Below are 18,058 nucleotides of genomic sequence, written 5' to 3'. Positions count from 1 at the left end.
TATTGTGGGAAACACCAAGGAGAAAGCCGCGGTGAATCAATCCAAGGATACACGGCGCAACAGGACTTTCACAGGCCCGTCAGTGACAGCCCGTGGCATGAGCCATTGGGTGTGGTTACCAAGCACAGACTGCAGCTCAAAACCAGCAGTGCTCTTTGAAACTGGCCCAGGATAACTGTCCTATAATCAGTGTCACAGCTCCAAAATGGATTCCAGCAGCAGCGTCCAGGCGCACCGTGCACTGGAGCCACCTCCACCAGAAGCAAGCCACAGGCTGATAAATCACCTCAATTGCACTAATGAGTGCAGCCTGCTATATCTTTATGGAAAGAACCAGCTAATTTATCAGTTCTTCTCTTTCTTAGATTATTTAGCATTGTGACAGAGAACCACTCAGAGAGATAATGGTAACTACATGAACTTACAAATTTTACAGGACGTCACCAAAACATACTAATTAAAATCCTTTTTTATAAATACATGCATCACAAGTAACTATGTGTTGGTGCTCCCACTCGTATTCCATGCTCCCTTTAGTGGCCAAATGTCTGTTTATTTTGGTACCTATTTATTTCTTCTGAAGCAACATGTTGTCACATGATTGCATTCCCAAGGCTAAGCTTTGTATTTTCCGTACAGCTGATGGACCTCCATGTCTGTATTAGGTATAGCTACCTTCCTACATGTAAACATATGAGCCTCAGAGCAAGCAACAAGCTCCATGCACCTTGGTGAACCTGAAAACTGACTTTCATTCTGTGCTAAGTCTTGCAGAACCAGTTTTTGATCAATATTTGTGTTCACTTGACCAAAAATACTTGCCCCTACAAATAACTCTGTCATAAGAATACCCCCACCCCAAGATGGGCATTACAACAAGAAGGTAAAGTTTACATAACTGGACTTTCTGCACAACAAAAAGGAAATACTTCAGTCTTTGGAGTGATAGACTTGATTTCTTTCCATGACTTAAGTTTAATGAAATAACATTAAGTAACAGGAGCAAAGAACCACTGTGAATCAGTAAGCACTGAGAATGGCTAATGACTAAAACAAAATGCACTTTTGTTTCTACATAAAAGTGTCCGTGTGTGGTGTTATAAACAGTTACGAGGAAGGCTGTAGCTGAGTTTCTCCCCTGAGACTGAGTTGCTTATTTCAGCTGTTGCATCTAGGTGGAGTCGGTGATATCAGAAAGGATGTAAGCCTGTGGGTTTTTTCTTTTTAGGAACAACTCACGCAGCTGATTTGGAAAAATCAAGATGTAAGCAATGATGATAACTCTTAGAAGACAATATATATTCCTAACACATTTTTGGGCAGGTGAAGAATAAAATCATATTTACAATAAAAGCACCTTTAATACTTTTTTATTTTTTGAGTGGAAACTAACATGCATTATATGATATTTGGATTTTTTTTTATTCCAGACAGAACCGTTCTATCTTTAACACATCTATGTATTACTTCTCATTCAGTCTTTCAAATTTACAGAACACACAACACAAAGTACACTACTACTGCATCTGTCTTCCTGAGGACATCAGGATGTTTTACACTTACGTCAAATGAACACAACATACAAATTCTTATAGTGTGGATAGACTACATATATATATATGTGTATGTACGTATGAATGTATGTGCTTCATCTACTCTGATCAGCAGACAGCACACTGAAATTCCAGCAATATTTAATGGAGTAAGTGAACAATTTAATGTCCGTATTTCAAAGAGAGACAGTAAGAGCCAGGAAACACTCTTCAGCAGGTTTTGGTGTTGCACACCACACTAACAGCTCCATAACATAATCAACAGGTTTTTGAATACTATGTCCAGAAATGCACTTCTTTCTTTAAAACTTAAGAATTTCACAAAAGAAGTAAACGTCCAAAACTGAAAAAGAATCTCTGGCTTCCTGATGACTGCATTTGATTGAGACAGAGATTAGGCATTGTCTGGTTTGTACACTATTCTAAAAATTCTTCACTGCCCGGCTAGAAAATCAAGAGGCATCTGTGTCTGGAGATTGTGTCACTAATCCACTAATAGAAGTCCTCTGTAAAGTGATGTTAATGAAGAACTTTTCTGTGTCACTTGGACATAGGAAGTGCAGGAAACACTGCAGATCCTCAGAGGTAAACACGTGGTATACTGCAAGCACTATTTTTTCGCATAATGTTTGCCAGTTTAATGCTATCACATAGTAATTCAAGTAGGTAGCTAAGTGTTATTTCCTATTGCATACCATTTTATTCACATTTATTGACATTTCCTTTAGCTAAAATTCACTTGCAAGCAAGAATCCATTTTCTTTGTTTAATCCAGACTTTTGCAAAAAGTTTTTAACTTCTAATTTAAAGATTGGTGGGGCACGGCAAAAATCTTTCAGTTCTGAAAATAGATTTCTTTCATGACCACTATGAAAGCAAATCATCATGAAATAATTACACAAACCACTAAATCAAAACTGGTATGTACAAAATCACTTGAAATCTAGATATGAAAAGCATCAATACAGGAAGGCTATGCGCATGAATATATTTTTCAAATATGGCCATCATCTCAGTATCTTGGCACAAAAGTCCTCTAACTTTGCAAATACATGCAACTGTCAGACATGCACAGAACATGTTTATCATAACACAGACTTCTGCTACCCCATTTCTATGCTTCACCCTATGGAAATATTTATGCATAAATTAATCTGAAATGATTGAAAAGTCTTTATGAGCAAAATACGAGATGAATCACGACTTTCTGCTTGAAATGAAACGCAGCGATTGACTTTTGGAGTCCTCATGACCTAAAAGATGCTACATTATATAAATTGTCATAGCACTACACTCCTAAGTAAATAAAGATGTAACTTGTCTCCCTTTCAACTGCAACGTTAGAAAGGCTGACAGGGCTTCACAAAACCCTCCTGTGTTAGGGAACGGAAACTCCTAATGAGATTAGTTGGTGTGTGTGCAGACATTACTTAGCCATGACTAAATGGGCTCTCTTCCTGCAGCCAGTGGAAAATTCAGGGAACTTTTTCCCCCTGCAGCATCAGAGTCCCTCTAACCTTCAGCAAAGCCAGATCCAACAACAACTCTCCACTTTCTCTCCCTTTCTCTTTCTTTTTTTTTTTTTTTTCCCTTCCCTTACAAACATTTTTTGTGTTTTTCTTTTCTTCAGTTGGTCGTGGAAACTATCCACGTCGGCCAAGGGGTCTGGGGGCGGCTAAGAAAAGCGGGTGGGGGGAGGTCCGGGGAGAAGGCTGAAGACTACAAAGGAAACTGTAAAAAGGAGCAAATACATAAACCTGAGAGGGAGAAAACCACAGAGTTTCTTTGTGAGCTGCAGTGACTCATTTTCAAGATGTTGTCTGCTGCCAGTTTCAAACCGGAAGCGCATGGCAATTAGTCTTGCTGTTTCCAGACAAGCCAGAAACTCTCCCGACACTTTTTTTTTTTTTCTTTTTTCCTTTTTAAAGCCCCTTCTGCAGTTTCTGCAGGAGCTTTCCCTTCCCTCCCCCCGCGCCCTCCCCGGCCCCGCTCGGCCTCGCAGCGCCGCCGGGGACCCCGCGGCGCCCCCGCCGCCCTGACAGGCACCGGGCGGCCCCCGCCGCCCCGAGCGCCGTGCCCGGGATGCCGCTGGGAGGGGGCAGCCCCACGGCACTGCCAGCGGGCACCGGCGGGGAGGGGGGAGCACCATACGCTCCGGCACCGCCGAGGGGCTGCGGGGCGGCGCGGGGTCCCCGGGTTCCCCGCGACCCCCGGCCCCTCCTTCCCGGCCCTGCCCCTCCTCACGCCCCGGCTCCTTCTCCCGTGTCCCCCCCGCCCACACATACACACGGTCCGTCCCCTCACCTGCACTCGCAGCTCCCGGGGGACAGCAGGGCCCCCGGGGAAACCCTCCACCGGGGCGGGGGGCCCCTACGGCGGCGGGAGCCTCCTCCGGCATCCTGCTCCCCCGACCACCGCCCCCTGCCTCGTTACCGCCGCGCTGGCCGGGCCCGACCCCGGGGCAGGACCCCTGGGCTCCCCGGCCCCGTGCGGGGCTGCGAGCCCCCTCCCCGCGGTGCCCGGCAGCCTCACCTCCCTCCCGCGGGCTGCCCCGCGCTGTCCCCGCTGCCGCCCCACCAGCGAGCGGAGCGCGGCCCTGCAGCAGCCGCCGGCCTCCCCTTCCCCTGCCCGCAGCCCCCCGAAACTTTGCGGGACCCGGGGCGGGCGCAGCAGCACTTGTACCTACCCAGCGGCTGAGGGACTTCTCCGCTCTCTCCTGGTAGTCTAGAGGGAGCTGAGTAAAATTCCCTGGTTCTCCATGCTGACAGTCTTCTGCAGGCGCTCTGTTGCTCTAGTAATGAGATCCTGATTTTGTTTTCCCTTTCTTCTTTTTTTTTCCCCTTGGGTCGGTGTGTGTGTGTGTGTGTGTGTGTGTGTGTGAGCGCCTGCCCGTGTGAGGGAGCGAGCAGGAAGCCGGGGCAGTCAGACAGCGGCCCGGCTCACTTCCTCTCCCGCACTATTCCCCGGGCGGTTTGCAGTCTGTGTAAACAGCCTTTTCCTCCCCGCGCCCCTCGCTCTGGCCGCCGATGTGCAGCATGGCTGTAACACAAGACACACGCATAGTAAAGCGGACAGCGGGGACTCCGACGGCTCGCAGGGAGCTCCCCGGCTCCCCCGACCGCCACCCCTTCCTGTGCTACACCCCTGGGGAGGAGCTTCCCGCCGGCCGCCCCAGCTGCTTGGGCCAAAATATCCCCGTGTTTCCCCGTGAGACACTGGAGAGATGCTTATGAACACCTTACGAGCGGTGCTTCGCCATCCCGGAGGATGGTGACGGCCTTTGGCCCCTGGAGAGATGGCCGCCTTTGTCCCACCATGCTGGGACTGAGGTCACTGTGGAGGGGAGCCTTGGGCACCTCTGGCTGGGCTCATTGGGGGCTAAGGGGCTGGTGGGGTGCAGTAGCTCACTGGACACTCGCTGGCCACCTTCCCGAGCTGAACCTTACATGGACAGCAAAGTACAAGTGCAATGCAACACGGTGCAACAACTTAAATCAAGGGAAATAACATGTTAAAAATCAAGGAGCACTCAAATCGTAGAATCATTAAATGGTTTGATTTGGTTTGGAAGGGACCTTTAAAGATCATCCTGTCCACCTCCTTTGCAATGAGCAGGGACATCATCGACTTGACCAGGTTGCTCAGAGCTACTGCTCTAACCTGACCTTGAATGTTTTCAGGGACGGAGCACCTCTACCTGCCTGGGCAAACCTGTGCCAGTGCCTTACCTCTGTCATTATCAAAAATGTTTTCCTTATATCCAGTCTGAATCTATCCTCTTTTAGTTTAAAATTATTACCCCTTTTCCTATTGCAAATCATCAAATACAAGCTGGATCTTGCAGCTCTACGTCCTGTCTCAAGAGTCAACCAGTGGTAGTTTGCTGATTGAGATTTAGGTTTTGACCTTCAAGCTGTAGACCTCAGATCTAAGCTGTTGGTTTGGATTTATTAAAAGGGACACATTTCCAGTATTTGAAGTTTACATCAATTTTGTCTTTTCTTGTGTCTCATATATCAGCATTTCTAACTTTATTTGGAAATTTTCAGAGTGCGTGACATTATCTTCTGTTTGCCTAGAACATCAGTGACATTCAAGGCATAATACTTCAAAGTCAATGCTGCTATTTCTTTTAATAGTAATGAGATTTATCATTCCAGCACTGTAACTGCAGTTCAGAATGTTTTTGATGAGCACTGACATAGAAGCTGTGATTACTTTTTATCACTCTATTGGTTTGTTGCTTGCAATGTCATTGGGAACAAAAGTATGTTTTGATGGAGTTAAAGAGATTGTATGAATTGGCCACTAAGCATCAGTCAATAGCATCTGAACAGAGGTACAGGATCAAATTCAGTCTTTTGTGGAAGTCCATCAAATTTCTTCCTTCTCGTCTTCAAACAAGCCATAGAGGAGTAACAATAACTTGGTACCAACACCAAATAATGTAACTTTGTTATTTTTCTTAAATCATTCCCTTTTAGAAGTCATTCTGAATTTCAGAATACAGATATGAGGTCTAATTAATCCTCATTTTGTGTTTCCCAAATAAAGAAGCATTAAAATTTTTTATTTCAGATAGTATATTTCCTAGATTAAATGGACAGTGGATAAAGTCCTTTCTGTAAGCACTAGTTGAAGTCATTAGGAGGCAGGAATCAATCTTTTTTTGGGAACTACAACTGAAGACCCAGTTTTGCAAAGCAGGACAGTCAGAGAAGTTTTTATGGTGTCAAAATGAAACATTGGACTGACAGCTGGGGGTGCCAGTATTCATCTTCTACATTTATCTTTCATTGGCTTTCTGACCAAGAGCTGAAGTAGAGATATAGGAGACTTACCTTACCAGCTATTGGTGTGGAGATCTGAGAGAACACTCTCAAAAGCAATACAAGTTCTTTTCTTTTACAAATAACACTACATCTCTAAAAAATGTTTAAAACTTAAAAATTTTTTTCTCCAATTTCCTATGCTGCACCAGTTTACAGTACTTTTTAATTTTTTTTTTTTAATAGCAGTCCTTTTTTTGTCTAGTGAGGTAGAAACCTAAATAAGGCTGCCATGCTGGAGATCAGATGACCACTGGATGAGGTCTCTTCATAATTACCCTACAAAAGCTGGAGTAAAAAGTGCAGAACTCTTTAACAGAATTAAGACACCAGGATGTGTTGGAAACACAAGCTTCAGAGAGCTCTGAAGGAAGTGGAAGAAAATGGGAGTTTTTGGCCAGGGCTACTGATCCTAGCACTATGGATATCATAGGAAAAGTATTTTTGGAAACTACATCTGTGTCTTGATAAAAACACTGTGCTTTACAGAATGATTGCTGAAACTCGCCTCTGCAATAGCTGCCTGGCTCGATTAATCTACACTTAGAGTTACCCTTAAGGATTATCTGATGCAAAAATACAAGATGATGAATGAGGAAAACTGTGTGTTTGTATTGTGTAGGAGCTTTTTTCTTCTGTTTTTCAGAAAACCTGTTGGTTGACATAGTTATAAAAATTGCCAGTTATATTTTTAGCAGTCACTAGTCAGCTTCTGTGTCTCATTTCACATCCATTCATCGGCACATGATATCATTACAACTATTAATTGTAAAGCTTTAGTTCTGTCCTCAAGCTATGAAGATCTGAGGGTTTAGCTTTGGAAATTGTTTTTCCTTGCTCAGTGTTGGTCCAGACAACAGCTGTTCTACTTTTAAAGGACTAAGTTTAACTGAGACAGCTCCCCTTCGACCAGAAAGGCAGGTTACTGCTGCTGAAAGTCCTAATCTGATGGGTTCAGGCAATCCTTGAACAAACATATGCACCCAGGATGTCTCTGTTTACCTAGAGACAGGGCAATTTGTAGAAGAGCCTGTATTTATAAGCCTCTCCTGCTGAAAAAATTGCCCCAAAGCATTCCTAAGAATAGTGACTATAATTCTGCCTCATTTTATTAGATTACATCAATTAAGAAACCAGGCTTTGTCTGTCTTTTGAGATTGTTTCTCCTGCATTTTTAAACTGTTCATAAATCAAATGTGCTGCAGTAATTAAACAATCTAAGAGAAGGAAACAAAAAAGTAAAGGTAGATTTGCTGTCCTCCAGATCTCTGTTTAAAGCTCTTCAGGCTGAGACTCATAAATGGGTTGGTCTAGGTTTTAGTGTAATTTCACTCTGAGACGTGAGTCCCTCTTTAATTAAATTATTAAAATAAATTATATAATTGTAATGTCACTTTGCAGTATACAATTTTCCTTAAGTGTACATACATGCTTATAATCGTGTGTAATTATCAAGAACAAAGTTGAAAGCATTGGAAATAATTGTTGTTTCATTTAATATTTTAAGTCCTAATATATTTAATGAATGTATACATTGTTTCATCTTCTCTAATAGTTTTTTATTTCTTTCTGGATTACAGGCACTGCCGTGAAGAGGCTTCAGATTTGTGTCTGCCTTTATGACAATGAGCACAATAGTTCTGTAGGAGAATCACTCTTAACCATCATTCTCTCTTACTTTCTAGCAATTCTAACTTGAATAACAACCTGATGAGTTATAGGAGGATTTCCAGGGAATTTTGGAAACTGGGTAAATAGAAACTAATTACCTCAGCTGAAATAACAGTCTAATTCATGTAAGATTCGTGGTTGCCCTTCACAACACATTATTTGAATGTCTTGCGAATGTTGCATCAATACTGATGAATGTTCTCTAGGAGGTTTGGCTTTTCTCTTTCACACTCTCCTGTAGCTGAACGAGCACAGGCTTTAGAGCCAACAACTTCATTATTGCAAAAAGCCCTGGGGGATCCATACTGCTCACAAAGTGGTCAGGTCCTCAGTTTTATCTCATCTCACAGGCAGCTTCATTGGCAAGAAAAGTTCTGTGTGCAATACTGTAGCTCCAGCACGTAACACTGACTCTAAAGCCATGGAAACCCAAGGGACCAGGTTGCACAGTGTTTCCCATAAGCATTTCTTCCTGGGCTTGTTGCTGAGCTATCTAGAGTAAAATAGTGAACTTAGAAGAGGTGATGGCAGACATCAACAAAACTGCATTTGTTCTTAAAAAACCTCTTGTTCAAATTGGTTCAGATTAATGGAAAAAACATTGCATGTTACCATCAAAAGCTTCAAAACCTCATGTCACGTTTTGTGAAACAAAGGAGTCCTGCAAGTTTTAACCTAAAATATTTCCTGTCAGAGGCAGGAGGAGGGCTAAGTTCTTCTTCACACCATGAAACAAGTATACTGTACAGATGGTAGGACTTTGGCAAGGAAGTGGGAGCCTCTTCTGTCTTCCCAGGGACTTCTTTTTCCCTTAGGGAGCATGTTCTAGTCCCTCATGACTGTCTGTGAATGAGATTTGTTGTTAGGGTGCAGTTAGAAATCTGCCTTCAGTCTTAAGAGAATGATGTTTTAGAGACCCCAAAGTTTTCTTCTTCTTCCCTATCCACCCCCGGAAGGCTGTGGTGCTTGATCAGGAAGGAGTGTTTGAGGGAAATGAATGCTTTTACACTCCTCTTCCTCTGGCACATTTTGCTTTCCTGAATGTTTTGCTTTGCCTGTGTGCTGTGGAAGAAAACACATGACCCAACATGTTTCAAGTAAAAGTATCATTGCGTGTACAATTTCATTAGGTTTGCCTTCTTAGTGAAAGATTTATAAGGAATTACATCCTGTGTGCACTGTAATTGCCTATGATATTTTTTGTCATTAAAGGAGTGTGGTGTCACTGTGTACTGAAGGAGCCTAGAGCACCTAAATGAGCAACCCATGAAAACAGGGAAAGAGGATTCCATGAATCCCGACTAACCATAAAGTCTAATCTAACTGCAAAGATTATCTATTTCAGAGGTCACCAGGCTTCTCTTAAGTCTTTCAATCTGTTCTGCTGCAATTTCTCTTCCAGGCTAATTAACTAAAGGTCTGTGCTAGAACTTTAGTTGCATTTTATTGGTCTCTTTTTTCCTCCCCCCCTACCCCCCCCATTTCCCATCTGTCTATTTTATCCTAACCTAATCTCTGAATATAACTGATCCAAGGTAATTCTACTGCCAAATATCACCATAGCATCTGAACATAATTAAACTGCTTTTACTGTTCTCAAATGCTTTTGGCCAAAAGGAGCACAACTCACTGCCACTTCTGTTCAGCCCACACTAATTCTAAGAATTTTAAATGATGAATGAAATTGAACACATTTTACGTGTTTTACCATGTGACCTTATAGTTTTTATGTTTCCAAGTGTGACAAACACTTTGGGACACAGTTCTACTTAAAAATTTTCAGATAGGTGAATATGACAATTTTTTTCTCTTCTAATTACTGTGTATTTTATTATAATGTTCCAGTTAATGTATTTTTGTATGTTATAGCTACAAAGTTAATTATGCATGTTCTTGGTGATGTGCATTTTCTAATAAAATAACTGATGTTTTCTTAAAGCCCTTCCTGTTCTCATACTCCATAGCCATAATTATAAACCTCATATAAAAGACACTTTGGAAAAGCAAAGTCTTCAAAATATGCTTGGTTTTGAGAAGTCAAAACTAACCCCTCAACCAGTCATTGGTGCAGACCATAAAGTACACAGATTATGTGTTTCTTACGGGAAATGACTGCTATTAGCATAACTGTAGCTCCATTCTGCTTGTCAGAAAATCCTTTTTTCCAAGTCACGTTACACAAAAAGAGTTTAAAAATTAATGTGTCTTAATACCTTTACCTTGCGTGTGCATGTGCACTCCTTTTTCTTGAATGGTAATGGAGAAAGATTTTGGAAAATAATTCAAGGCATGTAAGTTAGAACCCTGATATGAATGATCTGGAGGTACCTGCTTCTCCCTGATGACTATGCAGGGATCCCGGAAAGCTTCTCCAGATAACTCAGCCACCCTAACTACATGCTTAGGGTTAGAAGACATAGGTATATCTTTGCTTCATATTCTGCCTTCTGTATGGCTGAAATGTGGAATCACTTTTCATCTGTTTATGAGATTTTATTTGCTACACATTTTACCTGCAAGTGTGAAAGGTTTTCAGTGTAGACATACATCTAAGTATTTAAAAGTGACAGCATTTTGATCCTTCTGAAAACTCAATTAATGTAGGCTTGCAATGCAGACTTGATCTTGTTCCTCAAAAAAATTCCCTGTTTATAAATCTTTCATATATTCGCTTGCTCTATAATAGATCATGACTGCTGTCCTACCTGTACCTTTAATGTACACACTGAAAAGCCAATACCCATTAGCCCAGCTGATACCCTTTCATCACATGCTTGTGGTAGTTGCAGTTCTAAGAGAAATGATGACGGACAGCCAAATCTACAGTTGTATGAATATTGCCTTGGCTGTTGTTTTGTGCTCCTGACTGGGTGCTATCAAAAGATGCCACATTTATATAGAAAGCTCTTTTGATGCAAACCATAGGCCCCTTCATAGCCAGACTAGCAAAAGGCCGTGAACACAAGCCGAAGTCCATACTTACTGATCAAATTCTTAGGAGCTAACCGTGTGCTCTTATGTTTTGCTTAACACAAAATGTATTCAAGCAACTACATGTTGAGGAATGCATTTAATGCAGGTAGCTCGGGGTGCAGCTGCACTTCAAGCTGCGGGTTGAGCTCTGGGTGGCTGGAGCCCCAGGCAAGGGGCTGTGAAGTGCGTAACAAAGGGTCCAGGGACATGTGGCACCAGCCAGGGAATCAGACACTCAGAGACACAGCAGGAGCCGACGACCCTCAGACTTCCCCGTGCTTAGGCTGTGAGGGGATAAAAGCAAAGCGGCTCCTTTTTTTCGGGTCCCTCCTCAGAGATGCCAGCTCCAGTTGGTGTTTTGTTAATTAGTTATTGCATCAAGATTAAATTATTTTAAGGATCATCTGAGACTCTGCTAAAGGAAACCTGGGGTCGAGCTGGTGTGAATGTAGCTGGGAAGGGGCTCCAGTCTCAGCTCAGGTGGTACGAGTGTGACTGCCAGGTTGGCTCCTGGATGGCCAGACAGGGATGTTTCCTTTACATACAAGCCTATGGGAACAGCTAACATGGATGTGTCCCACCATTGGCACCATCCCACCATGGCTGCTCCAGGTGATAGGTCAGGTCTTTGGCTAAACTCTCTCATACGTATTTCAGCTGCCTGCAACACCAGGTTTAAGCATGTTCTTAACCTTTACTAAAGCAAGGTCTTCCATCCTTCTGTAAAAGGTGTTGAGGTTATGTTAAGTTTTCTTTTTGGTGGATTCTAACCAGAGGTCTGTTGTGGAAGTGGTCTTCAGGGGGACTTTGGTTAAATACCAAGTTTCTTCAAAGTTCTACATAGATTGTAGTATTAACTTGTTAGTCTGACACTTGCTCATTCTGTTAAAAGGAGGATGCTATCCCAAATAGATTATTGCATACATTACTCTTATAAAGCTTTCACAATTCATGTTAAAAATTGCTTTGAGATATCATTGCAAGAGAAATTGTAAAAATACTTACACATCGAAATGTGTAGTAAACTATACTGTAATGTAACTGTCCTTAAACATTTAAAAAGAAAAAGGAAACGTTATAAAGTGTTGGTAAATTTTTTGGATGCTGTTTATGTTTGAACTTTTCTCTGTTTTCCTGTAGAAACTTCCGTATCCTCTTCCTGTGTCCCCACAAAGTTTTGTACAATGCAGAACAAGAAATGCTACAGGGATTGTGCTCCACCTTTCTCCTTCCTGCTGGGATATCCTTTCTGTAGAGAAATGTAAAATATGTAATATTCAAGTAAAAATGTTATATTATTCTTTATCTCAGTAATTTTCTGTAATCTACAACATTTCAAGCTGAGTGGCAGAAGTGCACCGCTATTTTTATGTTTTTATGACATATGAGTTTGTCAGCCAAAGGTAGCTAAAATCTATTAGAAAGTTTCTTGCTTTCCACAGTCTTATCAAGGGTTCATGTCTAAGCCAAACAAGACAAGGGTGGGTTGGGTTTTTCTCTTCATTGTTTCAACTGAATTAACAGGAAGGGGGGAGTGCTTTACCTGTCTGACACTGGAGCAATATTCATTAGCTTCCACTTTTCACTTGTCTGTCTGTCCAGACTCTGTCTGCATCCTTGTGGGAATTGTAGGGGAATTTCCTAACTCCCAGTAATAAAAAAGGAAATTAGTAAAGGCTTTTGATCCAAGTTCCAGTTTTAATTCATTCTTAAAGTTAATACTTACAATAAAATAAAGGAACAGGACTTTAGAAGCATAGGCAATGCTAATGGACCATGTTCCTGAGCAATCAGTTCCTGAGCTTTAACCATTGTACTCTTCCTCTGTATGTTGGAAGCCTGTTTTATAACCCCACACACATATAAATGCAGATGTATATATTAATGTTTCTCATTTGGATCATTTAGCAGTTATTCCCTAGCAAGAGCAATAAGGCATGATGCTGGTTACAATGGAAGAGAATTATTGCATCGTCTGGTAGACAGGGAAGATCAGAAAACAAACATTTTAACTGAAGTTCATGTATGCAAAATAATAAATAATCCATAGGGCTAAGAAGCTAAAAACAATGTAAAAAGGCAGAAACTTTAAGAAATATGCAGATGTTTCAGACGATTTGTTGAAACACATAGCAAACAGTAAGTAGTTGGTTTAAAATTTACTTTTAAAATAATACAGAACAAAACTCCTACCTCTGCATGGATAAGATCTGCTGAGTTAAGTTCCCTGTAGTTATCAGTCTTTTATTTTCCCTCTACCTTTTCTGATAATGTATATATTTAATTGGGTTGATTATCTTTCTTTTTGTGCTAAATAGAAAAAGCAAACAAAATAAAGTGAAGTGTTTTGACTTGCAGGAAATAATTAGCATGAAGAGCAAAATAACAATGTAGCCAGCAAAATTCATGATTTCAAGTTTGTGTCCTCACTGATTACCAAAATGATTAAGAAGTATATATCAATTTAACATTTATTTTAGTTATGATACCTATTTATATTATAATGTTCTTGCCTGGCCTTTACTTCTATAAAAATTATGTCTTTAATAATAAGTAATTTAGCACAAGGCTAATACGTGGCAAGGAATGGTCCCTAAAAAACCCCTTGTGTTTAAAATTGATGCAATGACACTGTAAATTAGCGAGTGGGTTTTTTCTAATCAAATCTCAAGAGCACAGTTAGCAGTGGGAAGTATAGTTTTGCATGTGGCAAGTATTTATGACTGTGTTAGAGCATTCTGCTTCAATGGTTAATGGATTTGTTTCCAACTCCTGTCCTGCTCAGGCTCCCTCATGTCTAAATTAACAGATCGTTACTAAAATCATTGGTGTTACTCTGAATTTTCATTGGGCTAATTACAATTTCAGAGCCTTGTTGATGTTTCAGAAATAAATATTGGCTTCCCAATCCCAGAAACAGAAATAACTTAAACCCATTTTTTGGAAAGGATGAGTCTTTTCTGAACACACACCATGCAAGTGCAAGTTAGAGAACCAATGTGTGTGTGACTGTAGATTTGCACACTTTGATGAGTTTGAATGGCATCTGTCAGCTCTCCCTGCTAACAGGTAACCCAGACTTCCCATTTCAGCCAAATTGACAGAAATGGTCGCAATGGTCCAACCAACATTAAACTCATAGAAGCATAGAATAGTTTGGGTTGGAAGGGACCTTAATTATCTAGTTCCAACCCATCTGCCATGGGCAGGGACACCTCCCACTAAACCAGGTTGCTTGAAGCCCCATCCAACCTGGCCTTGAACTTCCAGAGATGAGGCATCCAGAGCTTCTCCAGGCAACCTGTTCCAGTGCCTTACCACCCTCACAGTAAAGAATTTTTCCTAACATCTAATCTAAACCTACTCTCACTTTGAAGCCATTCCCCCTTGTCCTGTCACTACAGTTCCTGACCTAAGAGTCCCTCTCCCGCTTCCCCATCAGATACAGTGACCAATAAACAGCTGGACTAGAAGGCAATCTGGGAAAATCTGCCTCTTGGATCCAACTCTGCTGCCAAATGGTAGAGAACTCAAAGTACTTAGAACATGGAGACTCGTTGGTCTGTATCTCATTTCCCCATTAAGTACTGGAAGGTTGCTATGAGGTCTCCACTCAATCTTTTCTTCTCCAGACTGCACAGCCCCAAATTCCTCAGCCTTTCTTGATAGGGAAGCTGTTTGGTCCCCTCATCATCTTTGTTCCTTCCTCTGGACTTTCTCCAACAATTCAATATCCTTCTTATTTTGGGGGCACAGAGCTGGATACAGTACTCCAGATGAGTTCCTTGCCACATATTAGCCTTGTGCTAAATTACTTATTATTAAAGACATAGTTTTTATAGAAGTAAAGGCCAGGCAAGAACATTATAATATAAATAGTTATGATAACTAAAATAAATGTTAAAGTGATATATACTTTTTAATCATTTTGGTAATCAGTTACACTTCTGATCAGCTTTATTAGATGAGACAGATAAGACCTGGGCTCCATGGAAGTAGACATGGGCTGCTCTAGTGAAAGACTTACTAAAGAACAGTGTCTTGAATGTTTAATAGCTACTTCAGAGCCTGCATTTTCAGGTATGCTTGTTTGTTTAAACCTCATTATAAGTAATTCCAAACAATTATTTCTTCACCCCAGAAAAACTGCTTCATAATTTGATTCAATAAAAAAAAAAGTGGGTGTTTCTATGAGGAGTTTATTGAGGTAAAGAAACAAAGAAAAGATGAGTGTTCTGTGTAATTCTGTAAACAGTGAAGTCAGAATCATGACTTGTGTCTCCTGCGGGAGGTATCCAAGTTGGGCATTTACCATGTTGCTGATTGAGTTTCCTTCCTCTTCCCTGTGCTTCCCCAATTAGCATGGTCAGCAAGACCTCCATGCACTCAAGTGCCACATCATTCAATCATGGCTCTAAGTCATATTTAGAGTAGGGCTGCATCTGCCCCTCCAAGTTCCACAGTCTTCACTTCCATTTGTCTCCCACAGCAAAAACCTTCCTTTGGCGCCTGATACTTTCCCTACTTGAGCAGAACAGCTGCCAAGGGAGTTTATGTTTGTGAAAAAACAAAAATGAGTCACAGGCAGAAGATTAATTTAATAATCTAGAAACAGATGCCCTCGAGGATGTGTGGTATAGAAGAGGAAACAGCAACTTCTATGATGCCTGTCTTTCTTCCAGCAAGAATCACCTCTGTCTTTCCTCACTGCAGCTTTGCCAGCTACTTTTAAGGCACGACTGCTAGCTTAGAGATGTCTAGGCACAAAGCAAATCTGGAATTGTAGTATTTTGGTCCTTTTTAATGAGTTTTTCTTCTGACAAGACTGCTTAATTTCCATGGAACTGTATGGAAATAGAGGTGGTATCTTTTTTCCAAGATACTTGTTGTTTCATCACTTCTCTTCAAAGTTCTGTGTAACAGTTGAGTGGAGTGAAACAGGAAACTGAGATGTTGTGGGTCTCCTGGCAAGGGTTCCAGGAAGTGATGAACAGTTATTGATAATGGTCCTTTGCTTTAGGAAGGGAGAACTTACTTAGCTGTTTTAAGATCTTTGCCGAATTGTGAAAGTATTTTATATCTTTCAGGGAATATTATCTTGCAGTGATTTGTATTGTCAGCCTTCTCAGGTCTGGAGAAAAAGGGAGGTCATCTGTCTGGAAAACATCTGTTTGAGAAGGTGGAGCCCCAGATGTTGAAGCTAAGGCTTCTGGCATTATCTGTCTGGGTTTTTTCCTGTGAAATTGCTTAGAAAGGGGTAGGCAAACTCTGCAGGTAAGATATCAATCACCCTGTCACTCTGTAACAGGTATTTGCTATTTAAGTGACTTCAAGCAAGACTTACACTGAGTCATCTGTCTGGAGATGACAAGGAGTCATCTGTCTGTGACATGAGGATGGGATTCTTCCAGGGTATAGAAGAGAAAAAATAACAAAGATGGAAAGGAGACAAAAGACATTTCATCTAGTATCACCAGCTTCCTCGAATGCAGAATGGAGGGCTGTAAAGTGAACAGCACATGTGAGAAGAGAGAAGAGAAGAGAAGAGAAGAGAAGAGAAGAGAAGAGAAGAGAAGAGAAGACAAGACAAGACAAGACAAGACAAGACAAGACAAGACAAGACAAGACAAGACAAGACAAGACAAGACAAGAGATTTAAACTGTGTTCAGTTTTATCTAAGAGTTTACACTACCTATACAAATATCCTCATTTAGGAGTTATACCCTCAAATATTTGTGAGCTTATACACCCAGTGGATATTCTATATGTTCGCTAACATTAATGCTTATATACAGGGCTGCTCTGTACTGATTATGCTACCGTATGAGGTTACAGTGCATTACTGGGTCCAACATTAGATGTTGCAGAAAATTATTGGTCTGTGAGATACGAACTGAAGAAATTTTAGAAGTGTTTGCTTTGGGCTGTCACCATTGCTTAAGAAGTTTCATAAAGACCTTGCGCTGATGTCCTAATTTTAAAAGTTTGGGCTTGTTTAGGGTTTTTTGTCAATGGCACTAATGAAATTTCTGCAAATAAAATTATAACTTGTCACCTTTTTTCCCCCCGATATTTTGGCAGTTGGCATCTTGCATATTGTAAGCCAAATGAATTTGAAGAATTAGAATCTGTACCTGTGTGCACAACATCTTACATGTCTTGAAATCATGAAGAAGAAAATCAACCAAACCTGTTTTCTATCAGATACACACTTGAGATTTTTGAGTGAGCCTGTATTTTAAAATTCACTGAGAATGAGGATTAATTTCCTAGAGGGAATAAGGATTGTAGCTGTTTGTGCTTAAGTTTTCAACAACTACAGATGAAGCCCCTAACCCCACAGCTTTTCAGGTGTGGCTTTCACAATATTCTTCCTCAAAATAGAGAGAAAAAAAACCCCAGTTTGTGTTACTTATATTAAATTCATTAACTTATAGAATTTACTGGGATGAATTTTATGTTTAGGAGTTTAGTTGTACACCCTTTCTAAACCTTTCAGCCTGGAAACAACCCACACACTGCAAAGGAGTGTATGTGCCGTTACTGTCTGGAAACTTCAAACTAGCCTTGGTCTCTGTTGATAGAAAACAAACAAACACCCTTTTAAGTAGCATGCTGATCAGCTGCAGAAATTATTTACTACAGCCTGTTTGGGGGCAGAATTTAGGAAATTCCTGATGAAGATAACACATCATCTCTTGAAGTGTCATCTCTCCAGCTTTCTTTCAGCTGATGCAGAGACTACCTTTTCCTAGGTAAGATTATTTTATCTGCTCTCTTCAAGTCCAGGCAGCATTTATTTGGCTTCTCCAAATCCTCACTCACTTTGTTCTTTTCACAAAACATTTTTTGATTTTTTTTTTAGACCTATGATGCTGTATTTTCACCTTATTTTTCACTTTTCCAAGTAAGTTGTTTCCATATTTTGAGGATATTTAACAAAAATCTGGCTTTCTTTACCAAAAAAAAAAAAAAAAAAAAAAAAAAAAAAAAAAAAAAAAAAAAAAAAAGGATTTGCAGGTCTGGATTTT

At 40.9% G+C, this 18,058-nt stretch overlaps 1 protein-coding gene across 1 annotated transcript in view; it reads right to left on the bottom strand.

Moving 5' to 3' along the window:
• The window catches only part of ELK3 (ETS transcription factor ELK3), a 36,080-nt gene extending 31,414 nt beyond the window's left edge, over positions 1 to 4,666 (bottom strand). Inside the window, exon 1 of the mRNA XM_069000477.1 lies at positions 4,240 to 4,666. The gene's annotated coding sequence lies outside the window, so the exon portion shown is untranslated. The remainder of the gene's footprint in view (positions 1 to 4,239) is intronic.
• Positions 4,667 to 18,058: the final 13,392 nt, after the last annotated feature.

This window comes from Aphelocoma coerulescens, chromosome 1A (genome assembly GCF_041296385.1).
Source record: "Aphelocoma coerulescens isolate FSJ_1873_10779 chromosome 1A, UR_Acoe_1.0, whole genome shotgun sequence".
Lineage (NCBI taxonomy): Eukaryota > Metazoa > Chordata > Aves > Passeriformes > Corvidae > Aphelocoma > Aphelocoma coerulescens.
The sequence above is the reverse complement of the archived record's forward strand: the minus strand, read 5'-3'. Positions and strand labels throughout refer to the sequence as shown.